At 39.6% G+C, this 16,302-nt stretch overlaps 1 pseudogene; it reads right to left on the bottom strand.

Annotated features, from left to right (window-relative positions):
* Positions 1–3,921: 3,921 nt before the first annotated feature.
* LOC144655125 (somatostatin receptor type 4-like) lies at positions 3,922–5,179 on the bottom strand (annotated as a pseudogene).
* Positions 5,180–16,302: the final 11,123 nt, after the last annotated feature.

Here is a 16,302-nt window from a genome sequence, read left to right as displayed (position 1 = left end):
GGTTAGTTGCATGAACACACGTAACCGCCTATTGTATTTTCTCAGGTTTTGTACAGGGTCAACCCCCAAAATAGCGAACAAAAACATACAACAAAGAACTTTGTCGGGCTTCCTAAACACTTCCCTCTATTAACTTTGGTTATATCTCTTTGCTTCATCTATTATTTTTGGCAGTGATAAAAGCTACCTATTTTAAAGCCGGAAAAAGAAGCTCCTGGGCACAATCATGAAATCACAATACATGTACATTTCCCTGAATGTTCCCTTCCATGTACCGAGCACAGTCTCTAGGAATATAAATTGATGGGTTGCCATGCTTGCAAACAACAACAACAACAAGCTTTATTTGCATGACTGTAAATTTGTTACAATATTGCAAAAACTTATTAAGTAATAATAATAATAAAAATAATAAAATAATAACATAGTAAAAAAACAAAACAAAATGATTACATATAAAAAATACATATTGAAACTTCCCTTCATATCGTTTACAATACCGTCGCTTGCATCTAGGCGTAAACACGTGCCGCCGAAACATGCGATCTAATTGGGTATCAAACGTGGCATGATTCGTCATCAAACGTTGAAGTTTGGCAGACCATAACGGCAACTTTCGCTGACAGCAATGTCAAGCGACATAAATATACGATAAAATACCGTGGGACATTTTAAAATTCAGACAAGCGACACAAAACACCCCTGGCCACCCCTGCTATTTCGAAATGGCGGAAAGATTGGATGTGAAGACTTCTTCCGATGAATTGATCCTAATCTGTGTCGATATGCATTTGCAGGTTTACTTGAATCACTTCTGGTGTGAAGTTTCGCCTGTACTCAGTGTTTGTGGTGAGTATTTTGAGCGCGAAAGTTGCCGTTACGGTCTGCTAAACTCCAATGTTTCATGACGAAACATGCCATGTTTGATACGCAATTAGATCATGTTTCGGCGGCGAGTGTTCACGCCTAGATGCAAGTGACGGTATATTACCGTTTCAATCAGAAAAAGTAGTACAGTTTGAAGTTACAACAGCAATCCTCCCCTTGGCAGCATTTCTACAATTTAGGTATACTAGTTTTAATCATAGGCAAGTAATGCGTGCAGAGAGCTAGAATGGTTATTATTATAGGAATGCAATGCATGCAGAGTTTGAATGATGTTTTTTGTAACCACCACTAAAAGAAAACCACCTGTTACAAGGCAATAAATGATTTCCTTCCTTCTACAGGGCAAAACTGATTCTTTTCACAAACAAATCTACGTAACACGGTATAATAGGCCAACCCAACTACTTGTGCTTTGTCGTCTGCTTATTAGACACAATGTATTTACTCAGAGGACAGTGAGGACTTTTCGTTTGAGAGGATACCTTTGCTCTTTCTGTGCTTGTTGTAGTGTCACCTTCGTCTAATGCCTCTTCAACTCTAATCTTCCCATCTTTTACATCAACACATTCAATCGCATAATACTCATGGATTCACTGTGATACTACAGTTGCGTTCTCGATGTCAGATTCTGTGAAGTGGAAAGGTAAAAGATCCCCGCAAAACCAGAAGCAGTCGTCGTCAGTCATATCTTTTGACAGACTGACAGGGTTGCTATCCATTATATCCTCTTTGTATTTTTTAAAAAATAACACACAAGAAGACATGTTAACCAGAAGCTCGGGTTTGAAATAAAAAAATGGCTGACTTTTTTATATGCGGATTTGATTAATATGTATATATCAAAAATGTACACCACAGTGGAGCCTAGCCTGCGTTGCAGCCGGAGGTTTAGTTCGTCTGCAACGCAGGCTAAGTGGAGCCTGGAGCCCTAAAGCAAATTTTAAGGACTCCTGGAACCCTGTCATTTTTGTCTTGGAGCCCTGCATTTTTTAGCCCGGAGCCCTGGAGCCTTAAACCCCTTTGGGTCCCTGAGTGCTGTGCTTAGAATGCAGAATACTAAGCAATTATTGGATGAGGTTGAGCATGATATCGTGAATTATCAAAACCGAGGTCTGTGTTATCTGCCGAAGCCGAAGGCTTCGGCAGATAACACAGACACGAGGTTTTGATAATTCACGATATCATGCGAAAACCGAATTCAAGAATTGTTTTATTATACGTTTTCAAACAATTTGCCATCACTTTTTCTAGCGCCGGCGTAAAACTTCTTCAGAACATTGGGCAAAGCGGTTTCATCTTGCGGTTCCTCCAGGTTCTTCCCCCTCAAATAATCATTGAGAATTTTTACACTTGTTTTTGTTGTTCTCTTTAAGAATCTTTATTCGCGATTAAAACTTTCAATTCCTCTTCGGAAACGGAGGCGAATCTCTCAGCCATAATTTCAAAAGTTTGACAGCACTACACGGACGAGGGACTTGGAAACTAGGCGGAATTTGAACTCGACATGATAACCCAATATCTGCTGCAGATATATAGATTATTTCATAGAAAGTGCGCCGTACGGATTTATATTCACGAGTTGCAAAACTTTGGGAAAACGAACGAGTGAGCGTAGCGAACGAGTGAGTTTTCCAAAGTTTTGCAACGAGTGAATATAAATCCGTACGGCGCACTTTCTATGCTGTAATTTGTTTATTATATATATAACGAGAATTCAACCATTGAACACTTAAAGCCGATTTTTTCAGTTTAAAACTTTTGACATACAACAGCTGCAGTTAACAGCGCAAGAAAACAAAGCTGCAAATGCACATAGCTTTACAAGCGAATTCGCTATTTCAATAATATACATGTAAAAAAAAAATTACTGGCGACAAACTCTCCTAGACAAAAACTTTATTTAAACAAACACACTACGTTACATTTACGTTGAAAACTTCGTATCGCATCGAGGAAACTTCGCCACAAGCGAATAAACTACTGGCGAATTACAGTCTTTAACTGGCGAATTGTGAACAAATTGTGGCAACATAACGAGTCGGTTAATTAAACAATAATTACCACGTAAATCAAGATTAAAAATGCAGTTTACTTAACCAAGACGATCCCAAAAGTGCCTGAATATTCTTAGAAAGTCCGCGGATGTGTTGTTAGTTCCGATGAAAGTCTTGTCTTCGCTTTCACTTATCGACACTTCGCCTTCGCCTGTCTTCACTTCGCCTTTGAAGAATGATTTTTTATCACTACTGTATTCTTTAGGTTTTGCTTAGCGTGTTTCTGTTGGCTTGCATTTCCATAAAGTTCTTAAAAGGCAAACTTTTGTAAAGGAAGAAAACGTGTAGCCATGTTTTCAAAACATAAACTGCCGTCGGGAGCAAACTTGCCGCTCGCTTTCTCAACCTCGTTGGAAACCATTTGAATTCTCGCGCTGTGATTGGTTGAGTCGTACTACTCTAAATGCTGATTGGTTATATTTTTCACATGTGAAGAAAGCTATACGCGAAGCTGATTGGACGTATCGCTTTTTTCACATGTGAAATATAGCAAAGATAGAATTCTATTTGCAAGGTTTATTGCTTAAAATTCTCGCTATATATGTGATAAATTGGGTTATCATGTCGAGTTCACATGCTACTTTATACTGACTGAATGCCCTCGACCAATCACATGTTTCGAAGTAATTCTAATGTATAATAAATATATTTATTGCACTCCCTGAAAAGGGCTTTTCAGCAGCAATGTTAAAAAATTAAAATTAAAATACCAAGTGAAATCAGCCTTAGCTTTCTGGTTTTTTTTCCCTGTCCGTTTTAACTGTTCTGCCGCTTTTCTTTACAAACAGCAGATTTTGTAATTATACGGACTGCTCAGTAAAATTATTCACATGTGGAGTCAGTGATTGTCCAGTAGAACTTAGACACCAAATGAAATAGAAGCAGGTTCAATAGCAGCTTGTGCATTCTACGTTCCGTTATCTCACCAGCCTTAATGAGCTTGATCCCTGTCTATTTCAACTGTTCCGTGCGCTGTTCTTCACAAAGCACCAGATTCTGTAATAAGACTGCTTAGTAAAGGTTCAATAGTAGCTTGTGTCCTCTTCGTTTCCGTCAGTGAATAACTGTTTGCAGCAAAGGACCTGGTAACCTTTGGCCGTCTGTTTATTTTACAACAACGAATAGGTAGCAACTTGACAACTTCCTGTCGAAATCTTGGACAGCGAAATGAGTAAATCACAGGATTGGCTGTTGAACCGGCCATAGCAAGTAAGATAGAAAATAACTCGAACTTCCAGGCTTCTTTGACATTCACAAATTGCGTAACGATAAGTCTTCCAAATGTAGGAGTTCATGTAACCATGAATATTACAGTAACAATAATAAAAAGTTTTGTCAATTTGCGTCGCGACTATAAAAGAGCAGGATTTGTCGCTCTGTTGGCTTCCATGTTGAACCACACGTGATAAATAACCTGCGAATAACAGAAAATCATCACAGCACTCGGTAAAACAAGACCAAATATCCCAGGGGGGTACTTGCAGTATACATGACGGGGAGGTCCGACGTATTTTTTTGGGTTGAAAATTTACAACCTCGGTATTTTTTTGGGTCGAGAGATCTGTCATGTATTTTTTTAGCTCTTAAAGTCTGTTTGATTGAATAAATCAGTATCAAGGTGCTAGGTCTTGTATTTCTTGAGATAGAAAATTTTGTTGGTCCAGGTATTTTTTTGGGTGTAAAATTTCAGGCTCGTGTATTTTTTTTTACCCCCCTGGGCCAAATATAAACAGCACAAAAGAGTAACTCATGTTAAGAGCTTCAAACCAGACGGGCGGTTTAGTTGTTCCATTCATCATGGCGTTTTTCCAGGCGTACTCTTTACTTAGACCGGCGATAGGATATCCCGGCGCGCTCAAAACGCCAGCGAGGATCCATATTGCGAGAAGAACTTTGCACATTAGAGATTTCACAGCTCTTGTCAAGTGCACAAAGGGTTTCAGAATCGCAAAATACCTCTCAACCGCCAGAGCAACTAAAATGAAAATGGAAGTCAAAGCGTGGAAAATGAATTCAGCGAACGAATAAGCAGACTGGACAGACTGATTTGAGAGTAGGAAAATGTCGACGAAAGTAAGAACGGCGAACGCCAAATCCGACGAAGCGAGATTGGCGAGAAGGTATGTGTTGGCATTGTGCAATTTCTTGTTTTTCATAATGACGAGAACGTTGCCAACAACATTGCAAATGAGAATTGCAATGGAAACACCAGTTATGACTGAAACAAAGAAATCCATTTTCAAGCAGAAAAATAAGAATTTTCGCGCAACCCTGGGAGATCGTCTGCTTTGTCAACAAAGAATTAACAAGGGCGTGCTAAAGAACTGAAGCTCGCAAACTCTCCCACTTCTTATAGCAGAAAATTAAAGATGGCACCATATGTACCGATCATTACGTGTAAAACTTAACAGTTTGATTTATTAAGGTAAGAGTTATTGTATTAGAGAGAGATAACTCTGGTTAAGCTGAGTAAACCTACATAGTGCGTCACTTAAATGATAACCTTTTATTTCAGTTTTGATTGGCTTACTAATATCAACACGCTTTCCATGTAAATAGGCCGATGACCAAAGCACACAGATAGAACTAACGAACGTCAAGGACATTGCATTTTAACAAAAGGATCTATTTTTATGAGGATGGGTTATTGAAACCAGTCACGTAGTTATTTTTATGCGGAAAAGGGTACTGTTGAGTTGAGATGATATTTATAAAAGAAATTTGACCTGATAAAATTTGGTGACTGCTACCAAATGCTGCAGAGGATAAAAAAAATAGTGAGCTTACGTCTTTTGCTTGTAATAAATCAAGTTGTCCTCTAGTGAAACTTGATACGTTAAATTGATATTAAAATATGTCACAAAAAAACCCTTTTTGTTCAGCAGGTTCAGTTTTTTTTTCTGTTTGAGAGAGAGTATATGCCTGTTAATTTTTTGTCTGTTTGCTTTGTAATCAAAATCAGTGCTCACTACCAATATTTGTTTCGATGACCAAAGTAAATTATGGTTTGCAAATCAGCAAAATTAATGTGGTTCCCTAAGTATTCTTCAGCCAGCTTAGTAAACACAACTTTTAGAAGGCAATCGAACAGCAACATACCGTAGAATTCCGGTTTTAAGCCCTGGGCTTATACAACTTCGTAAGGGGTTTTTGGTGGGCTTATAAGGGAATAAAAAAAACGTTTCGTAAAGAGCCACGGGAGTGTTGATCGAAATACGTTTAAAGTTAAAGACACACAATAAAACAACATTTAGCCCTATTCAGTACTGTCATCTGGTAAAGGAGAGCTTATATCCGTGGGGGCTTATAATTGGATGTATTATTTTGTTTCCAGGTTGATGGGCCTATAACCGGGAGGGCTTATAAGCGGGGGGCTTATAACCGGAATTTTACGGTATTCAAGTTGAAAAATGATCCTTCCTACTTGGTTTGTTATCGCGGCTTCCCGCTAACAGACACAATATGACAAGTTTCAATTAAGACACAAGAAGTCCCCCACAAAAAATTGAAACAACTATAGTTTTAAAAATCAAATCGTAAAATTATTCTGATCTTTTTTTCATTAGTTTATTAAGATAAAACTACTTTCTAAAAACAAGAGATGTCTTTGTTATTTAAATTCAAATATTTATAGAATCACTTGACATTGTTTTTTCTAAATAAGCGATTCCTTTTTAACTTGAAAATTATTAAAAGGCTATTCAGAAGACGTCCTAATAGATTACAGGATTACATAAAGAAATGATCAACAGAAGACAATTTTCAGGGGCACCCAACAGACCGTTTTGTCCGTTTTGGTGCATAACTGCTCGGAAAACCTACAATCGCATACGATTTTCGGATTAAAATGTGATGAAAAACTGGCTCGAGTTTTCTTTAACTTTCGTGATGTGGGGAAAGTAATGCTTGTTGTTTTCGGAGAGATAAAATGGTCGTTTTGAGTACGAAGAAAGGCCAGCTACGATTTTTGAAAAGGCAAAAGCGGCTTGTAAATTTGGGTAATAATATTTCATTCCATAAAATTTTCTGAAGTTTGAAAGTTTAGCTTACATATTCGAACAGATACATTTTTCTTGCACCTAAAAATAAGCCTTTAAATCGCACAAAAAGGTTAATTACGGTAAAATTTTCTCGTTGGGAGCTCCTGAATCTTTCGTTTCTCATTTTATCCTAACATTGTAACCGTTAACAAACATTTCTGAGTCACGTGACTTAAATTTGAAAGGTGCATTCCTATTCACTTTAGGAAGAAACATTTTAATAAAGTTCTAGATCAGACTGGAAACAGTCCAAAATAATACATCGTGTAAGTCCACAAAAAATAAAGCATCAACCTAGACAGCCTGGAAGCCGGAAAATTTCAGAGAAGGCACCCCCATTAGGGTTTGTGAGACTCGGTAAAAATATACAAATATACGGCCATACTACACTCTAAAATGTCTAATGAAATATATGTAAGTGTTATCATCACACCTTAAAACCTTGCTTTTCTATTGAAAGAACAATAATAAAAGCACTTTTAAAATGTCCCTTGGCCTGTTGCAAGTCACCCAGCTTACGATAAACAAAACCCAAGTTACTGTGGGTAATTGCAACATCAACATGACCAGGCTCCAGCTTCAGAAGAATCTCTAGAGCACATTCAAATTGTTCCTTGGCCAGCTGAAGATCACCTAATTCACGATACACAGAACCCAAGTCATTGTGAGCAGTTGCAACATCAACATGTTCAGTTCCCAGGTTTTTCCTGAGACTCAAAAGAGTACATTTAAAATGTTCCTCAGCCTGTTTCAGGTGGCCCAAGTCGTCATGTACGGAACCCAAGTTACGGTGAGTAGTTGCAAAATCACGATGTTCTGGTCCCAGTGTTTTACGAAGAGTCACTAGAGCAAGTTCAAAATGTTCAATGGCTTGGTCTAGGTGACCCAAGTCCCACTCTATGTCACCCAACTCATTGAAAATACGGCCGACATCAACATGCTCGGGTCCAAGCTTTTTCAGGCTTATATGTAGTGCAAGTTCATATAGCTCCTTTGCCCGCGACAGGTCGCCCAACTCACGCTGTACAGCACCCAATTTCATGTACGTTCGCGCAACATCAATATGTTCGGATCCAAGATTCTTCGTTAGTATGGCTAGCGTACCTTCGTAAAGTTCCTTGGCTCGTTCCAGTTCACCCAATTCATGGTGTATAGTACCTAAATTAATGTAAGAACTTGCAACATCAACATGTTCAGATCCAAGCAGCCTCAGACGAATGGATGTAGCACGTTCAAATTGCTCCTTGGCCTCAAACAGGTCACCCGAGACATGCCATGCAACTCCCAAGTTACTGTAAGTACTTGCGACGTCAGCGTGCTCAGGCCCAAGTATTTTCAGACGAACAGATAGAGCACGTTCCTTGAATTCCTTGGCTTGCTCCAGGTTACCCAGTTCTTGCTGAACAGCACCCAAGTTATCGTAATAACGTGCAACATCAACATGGTCGGGTCCAAAATTTTTCAGCTGAATAGCTAAGGCACGGTCAAAATACTCCTTGGCCTGCTCCAGGTCACCCAGTTCTTGCTGAACAGCACCCAATTTGTAATATGTACGTGCAACGTGAACATGCTCAGGTCCAAGCCTTTTCAGCTGAATGGCTAAAACGCGTTCAAAATACTCCTTAGCTTGCTCCAGGTCACCCAGTTCTTGATGAACAGCACCCAATTTGTAGTATGTACGTGCAACGTCAACATGCTCAGGTCCAAACCTTTTCAGCTGAATGGCTACAACGCGTTCAAAATACTCCTTGGCTTGCTCCTTGTCACCCAGTTCTTGATGAACAGCACCCAAATTGTAGTATGTACGTGCACCTTCAACATGTTCAGGTCCAAACCTTTTCAGCTGAAAGGCTAAAACGCGTTCAAAATACTCCTTAGCTTGCTCCAGGTCACCCAGTTCTTGATGAACAGCACCCAAATTGTAGTATGTACGTGCACCTTCAACATGTTCAGGTCCAAACCTTTTCAGCTGAAAGGCTAAAACGCGTTCAAAATACTCCTTAGCTTGCTCCAGGTCACCCAGTTCTTGATGAACAGCACCCAATTTGAAGTATGTACGTGCAACATCAACATGCTCAGGTCTAAGCTTTTTCAGCTGAATGGCTAAAACGCGTTCAAAATACTCCTTGGCTTGCTCCAGGTCACCCAGTTCTTGATGAACAGCACCCAATTTGTAGTATGTACGTGCACCATCAACATGCTCAGGTCCAAGCTTTTTCAGCTGAATGGCTACAACGCGTTCAAAATACTCCTTGGCTTGCCCCAGGTCACCCCGTTCTTGATGAACAGCACCCAAATTGTAGTATGTACGTGCAACATCAACATGCTCAGGTCCAAGCTTTTTCAGCTGAATGTCTGAAGCACATTCAAAATATTCCTTGGCTTGCCCCAGGTCACCCAGTTCTTGTTGAACAGCACCTAATTTGTTGTTAGTACGTGCAACATCAACATGCTCAGGTCCAAATAGTTTTAGCTGAATGACTAAAGCCTGTTGAAAATACCCCTCCGCCCGCTTTAGGTCACCTAGCTCTTGCTGTATGGCGCCCAAGGTAATGTACGTATGCACGACATCTAAATGCTCAGGTCCAATCTTGCTGAGATAAATGTTAAGAGCGAGTTCAAAATACTCCTTGGCCTTCTTCAGGTCACCGAGCTCTTGGTATATAGGACCCAAGTTATTGTACGTTCGTGCGACATCTACACGGTCAGGTCCAAGCATTTCAAGCATAATGTGTAGGGCAAGTTCCAAATGCTTCTTGGCCTGCTGCAGGTCACCCAACGTATGGTGCACGTTGCCCAAGAGACTGTTAGCAACTGCAATGTCCATTTTCCCGCAAACCTCACCACTTTCAATGAGTTTCAAAGCTGCATCATAGTACCTTTTTGCTGACAGAAAATCACTATGATCCTCACAAAATTGTCCAAGCCTTTGAAAACAGAGTGGAGATTGGGAAGAAAGAGGAACGCTAGTAATGAAAGCTTGACGTGTTTCTTTGGAAGAAAAAATGTTCTCAATTTCTAAAATTAAAGTTCTCAAGTGTGGAACCAGGTGTTTGGTGTCATCAACAGTTTGCGTTTCACCTATGAACTGATTGAAAGATTTCACTGCTGCGTAAATAGCACAATGCTTTTCGTCATTATTCAGATGGTCTTTAACAACAGACTTCACGGCTTCATACACAATGTTATGCAAATGAATATGGACACCGTTTTCATCTTCTTGAAGCAAAAGCAGTGAACTTTTTCTGATCTTGGTGACGATTTTCGTTTCAGCATCGCCCTCATCCACATTTAGAATGTAAGCTGTTACAATGTCTAAATTCAATGGCTGCGATGCACAAAGAGAGAGGAAGGTAAGTGTGTGCTTCATGACTTTGTCTGAATCCATCACTCTTTCAATGGCAAATCTTGTTGCATTTGTCAAGGATTTGAAGTGGCTTGGACTAATATTGCCTCTTTTTAACCCTTCTAAATAATCTTCCCAGCCGAATGTTTCATAAACCTTACTGTCGCGGATCATTTTAACATACATGCATGCACTTGCCAAAGCAAGAGGTTGGTATACTAAAGCCTTTGTAACTTTATCTTCCATTTCTTGGTCTATGATGCCAGAGAGCTTTACTAAAAAACAACTGGCATCCGTGGGTTCCATGCCTTTGTCTATGTTGATGTGAGAAAGGAACGAGCTCTCTGAAGGGATAGACGAGGTGTCCTGTGTTGTGACTACCAACTGGCCTTTGATCCACTGCTCATTTCCTGGATGAGGAAGAAAATATTGTACGAGAGATAAGCTTATGACATTGTCGACTACCAAAAGCCAGGATGTGTAAAACGGAATTTTCGTCGCAATCAAGTCCTGAAAATTGTCAATTTTATCACTAATCGTCATTTCTTTTGAGTTGCGGGTGTTTGTAACTGCATATCCAGGGCACCGGACCTGTCGCGCCAGTTGAACGTACGATTCTAAAAGTGTTTCTCTGCTTTCGGCATTCAAAGTCATTACAAAAGAGGGGGCACTTGGATGTGTGACGGCTTTTTCGTAGAATCGTTTAGCTACTAGACCAGCCAGCTACTAGACCAGCCGACTTGATATTTCATGAGGGGGTTTGGATGGAAGGATGCAAAATGAGGATGCATCATCCTGTTGCCAATCCTGCCACTGCCATTGTTGCTCCAACATTTGTAGTTTGACATCTGTCCCTTGAAGTTCTTGGTAAATGGACTGGGCCTCTTTCATGGCATTATGTAGCTCCTGAGTGGAGAAACTTCTCTGTTCGCTAACGTCATGGATTTCTACAGTGGGGAGACCAAGTACTTTGAATGAAACCTCAACTTTGCGGATAGCAATTCGAAACTCAGGGTCTGAGAGCTTGGCCTGTGCGTTGTGAGCAAATTCTCCACTGCGAAATTCTCTTAGATTTTCTACACTTTGACGGACTGTTGTACTAAGTCCGGTGATAGAATCGGAGTGAAGAATGGCGTAAAAAAGCATTGTACAATCCCATTCTGCTGTATTGCCGTTAACCATTGTAGCCAGGAGACGAGCATTTCTCTTTTGGTTCCGCAGAGATTCGTTGTTGAAGAAGTCCAGTCCATTTTGAGGTGTATCCTGCCATTCTCCGAGTGTTGCCTTGTAACGATAGTCCCACTCTCGTTTGAAAATCAACCGCAAACCATGAGCCAGTACATTAGTGACAATGTAAGCAATCTTGAAGTAGTTGAGTTGTTCTTGTGTGTACTCTGCTGAAGGCGAGTTGAGTTTGCTGCTCTTTGTTTCCCTTTTCTGCAACTCTGGGTAGAAATGTTGATTTCCATCAGAACAAGAAAAGCATTTAAGGTCACGGTGGGGTAACACTTTTAAGAGACTGGGCCCCATCTAATCAGGACATAGCCTGATTTTATGTTAATGTGGATAGTTTAAATTTCCTTAACGTTAACGTCAAGTCCATTTTAAACTTAAACTTTTAAACTCTTTGTTATTATTGCGGTTTTCGGTGATATGCCGACTCTGAAATTCAATTCTCAACTAGCGGTTTATGCTTTTTGCTGCCGTTAATCATTTCAGCGGACCTCTCGGAAAACAGAAATTCACTTCAACTGGGTCAAAAGGTCACGTTCGTCAGTTGTGATTGGTAGATTCCGATCCATTTTGTTTGTTTCTTTAACGAGTTCGCATTTCAGTTTATGCTAATCTAGAACGAAATGTTGCGAAGACAAATGAAGCAACTTAAGAAGGACTGTTCCCCTTTGGTCTATTGTAATTTTTCATTCGTAAATAAAGAAACGAGCTCGAGAGGCTGTGAACGTACTTTCTGTGTCATTTCATAATGTGCTTTGCACGATTTGATCAATTTCATTCTTCCGCCTTTACATGTTACCGAGTCAAACAGCTCTTGATCTTTAAACAAACGATAGCTTTTTGCGATTTTTGCCGTTTCACGTTATGCCTACAATGTCGATATCAAAATATATATGACAAGTATTAACTGGATAAGATAGAAAGCAGTATACGACGTTCTGCTTACCACCGGCGAATGCGAAGAACTGCTCGATTTAGAAAGTGAAACTGGAAAACACTCGGGGGTTTCCCGGAAGCACTCGGAGGGCGTGAGAACTAGCATTGTGATTGGTTTGTTCTTCCGCTTCTGCTTGCGACTCTGACAATCTAGTTTTCACTGGATCGATAGTCATGAGCGAAGTCGCAAATACATGGAACGTTTTGATTCTTCCGACTCCGATTCCGTAGAGCTTATGACTCCGCTTTCGTCTCCGATTTTTGGCTTTTACTTGGTCGTAAATTCTCTTACGACTCCGCTTATGTCTCCGACTCCATCGCTATAGTGAAAAAACTACCATTAAAATTGAGTAGCAACTGAAGTTGGAACTCTATGCAAATTGAAAAGTTAGAAAACTATCTGCTGAAGTGTGTTAAAACCCTTTGCTGAGTATATACTGTCACATATAGACAGAGTAGTCCTCCAGCTTTGAAAATACTTTCAACAAATTAATTCCATTTTCCAGCTTTATTGGGACCGAAGTGTTGCGAAGATAAATAAGGCACCCAAAGATGAACTGCTTTTGTTCAGTCTGTTGTAATTCTTCATTCTTAAATCAAGACACGTATCACCCGTGAACGTACAACCTGTGCCATTTCATGTTAAACGCACTTTGCAAGATTTGATCAATTTACTTCTTCCGCCTTTATATGGTTACGGAAACAAACAGATCTCGATCTTAAAGCACATGATGGCTTCTTTCGATTTTTTGTCGTTAATTCCGTGTTTTGTAAATAATGGCGAAATCAAACTATTAAGTTGATAAGATAGAAGGCAGTATAAGGCAAGGTCAATTGACTCAATTCTACTTACCATGGCAATGTGAAGTAGAGTTCGGTTTAGAAAGTGAAATCGAAAGTTGGGGGTTTCCGGTCATTCCGAGAAAGCAGATTGTCATTTCGTCATTTTCGAGTGGTTTGAACAGTGGGAGAATGAGCGGGTTATGAAGCGTGGCGACGACTACGAGGAGATTAAAAACCGTATCGGTAAGCGCATCTGGGAGCAAACTTGCAAGTTCTTTCTCCAAGTCCGCGACTGCGTGGATTTCTTTGATGTCGGAAGCCCGTTGAGTAACAGTTATAACATCGCGGCGCCCCGCGGGGAGATCTACGGGATTGATCATCACGTGGACCGGTTTAGTCCCCGGGCTGCTGTAAAGCTCCGGCCGGAAACGTCCATCCCCCGGCTGTATCTCAGCGGACAGGATATCCTCAGCTGCGGGTTCGCCAGTGCACTGTTCAGTAGAGTGATCACTGCCTCCGCTGTCCTCAAAAGGAATCTGTTTGCTGATACATGTATGAGCCGTCTGCAAAAGGAAATGAAGAAGAAGAACGCAGCAACGGGTGGAGCTGTAGACAATGAAGCCGTGCAGAATGGTGCCGTGAAACCAGACGACTGAAAAACTTGTTAACCGTAAATCTTCGGTAGTGAATCATCTAATTCTTAGCGAGAAAATAGCCTGGTTTATAAAAACTAAAATCTAACTTTTTACAAAATGTATGAGTAAGAAACAATGAGTCCAGGGTTCGTACGGGTCATAGAAAACCTGGAAAGTCATGGAATTTTAGAATTTCATTTTCCAGGCCTGGAATTTAAGTGTGGGTCATGGAAAGTCATGGAAAATGGTATTGATTGTACAAAACAAATTAATTAGGCAGGTTATTTTTGTGAAGAAAAGGGTAAAAGCGTCCCCAAAATCAAGATAATTGTTCATTGAAAAATTTCAAAAAAAAAAATGGTCAAATGTAGGTCATGGAAAACTTTGTAAAGTCATGGAAAAGTCATGGAATTTCAAAAGCTCAAAAGAGTACGAACCCTGAATGACAGTTTTGATTCCAACCTTTGGACAAAAGGCAATAATGTATGTACATTAATTAAAAATTGAATTAAATTTATTTGTGCGAACGAAAAGTGCCGGAGGTCTGTTCCCTCCTAGAGCCCCCCAATAAAAACGTTTATTTTACAGGTGGAAATGAAAGTGAGATGGTTCTCTCGAAACCTTATACGATAGTAATAATAAAAAACAATGATGATGATGATGATGATGATGTTTGGATTTATTCGTGTTTTTGATGTTTTCGATACATACATTCAATTCAACAATTTAGCTTGGACTGCCGTTAGTGAGTCGTAGAGTTTATGTTACAAGACAGATTTGGACACCAAGTTCTTCTCTTTAGGAAGTTTATTCTGGTTGTACTTGCTACAGTGGAAGGCTCAGAATGATCGCATAATACATCAACCACGCTATTAGAAGCGGTTGCTTTGTCAACGTAACGTGTTGTGATTGGTTAAAGTATCCCGCCTACGTGCCGCGGCGTAACTCAAAGACGGCGGCTTTCTATTAAAGGATTAACGACAACGCACAAAACACTACCGAAATGAACTAACCTTCTTTCATTAAACCTTAAATGATGTTCTTATAACTTATCAAGATCTTATTCTGGCACGGGAAAAAACCTTAATTCCAATCACAACTGTTACTGATTCGGCTAATACGCTATTTTTTGATCGCGCGTCCGCTTTCTGGTAAACAACTTATTAAAGAACAAAAGTTTCTTAAAGTATTGTTCTTAACTTAATTAAATCGAGCCGCGTGTTTTGCTACGCCTAAATCTCACTGTTCGTTTTAAAACATAAACTATCCTAAATCGATTATTTTATAAAAAGAGAAAAATAACCTTAGATCGAGGACAGAGGAGCGCGCGCCAGGCAATCGGAAGGTTCTAGAACATTTGTAGTTGTTCACGCGTCCGTAAACTAATTACCTGGATTAGATGGAATCTAGTCTTTGTTAACATAAAAATCCGGAATGTTTCGCCCCCGCGAAGGAGCACAAAAGGTAAAAGTCACACCACGTTTTGGCGCCTAAAGTTTTGGAATTCCATCATCAATCCTGTTATCGAAAATAGCGCGCGCTCCACTTGCATCTCCTTAACCTAAAGTAAAACGTCACACTAATTGATATTTTATCACACTAAATAAATAGAACGTGTTCTGATCGCGAACCAAGGTTTAGCTTAAATGATAAGTTATCCATTGAAAACAAATTATGAATACTAATGTTCGCATAGTTGAATGGAACTATTGTTCCACAGTTCGTGCCGGTCAAATGACCAGAGTGTCCAGAATTAACTAACTAAGTTAATAACACTTAAAGGCATAACTGTTCGTAAAATAGAAAAGTAATGACCAGGTTGTTACTTGGCATACCAAAAACATTAAGCTTAACTATTTACTTAAGTTGGATTAAACCAAACAATAGTTGTTTACGCAAAGTTCGCAAATCGATCTAGAAACAAAGGAAAAGGGATTAGAGATAGGAATTTTTCCCACGAGAAATTTTCCAAGCTTGCAAAACAAAATGCAAATTGCTGCGAGAACACGTGCAGGAGTCAGCTACAAATCTTGGCACGTGTATGTTGCTTAGTAACGATCTGGTCATTGTACGAAAAGTACAGAACACGTTCGTAGTTCACTTGAATTTACAATAACACAAATTATACTGATTGTAATTGATTTATGATCAAATCGGAATGTAAAACTAACGATCAAATTGAGTAAAATATGAAATGTAAAAACTGATATAAAAATAGATAAAATTGTGTGCCAACATATTATCCCCTCCTTTCGAGAAGAGTCGCCTCCGGCGGCTCAGAAAGAAAAGGATCGTGGCATACGAGCAAGGTTAAATGCGGTTAAATAGGTTGCTTTTTTTTTTTTTTTTTGTTGTTGTTGTTGTTTTTTTTTTTTTTTGTTGTAAAC

The sequence above is a fragment of the Oculina patagonica genome, chromosome 5 (genome assembly GCF_052425735.1).
Source record: "Oculina patagonica isolate OP01 chromosome 5, crgOcupat, whole genome shotgun sequence".
Lineage (NCBI taxonomy): Eukaryota > Metazoa > Cnidaria > Anthozoa > Scleractinia > Oculinidae > Oculina > Oculina patagonica.
Note: the sequence above shows the minus strand (reverse complement) of the source record. Positions and strands in the feature narration are given on the sequence as shown.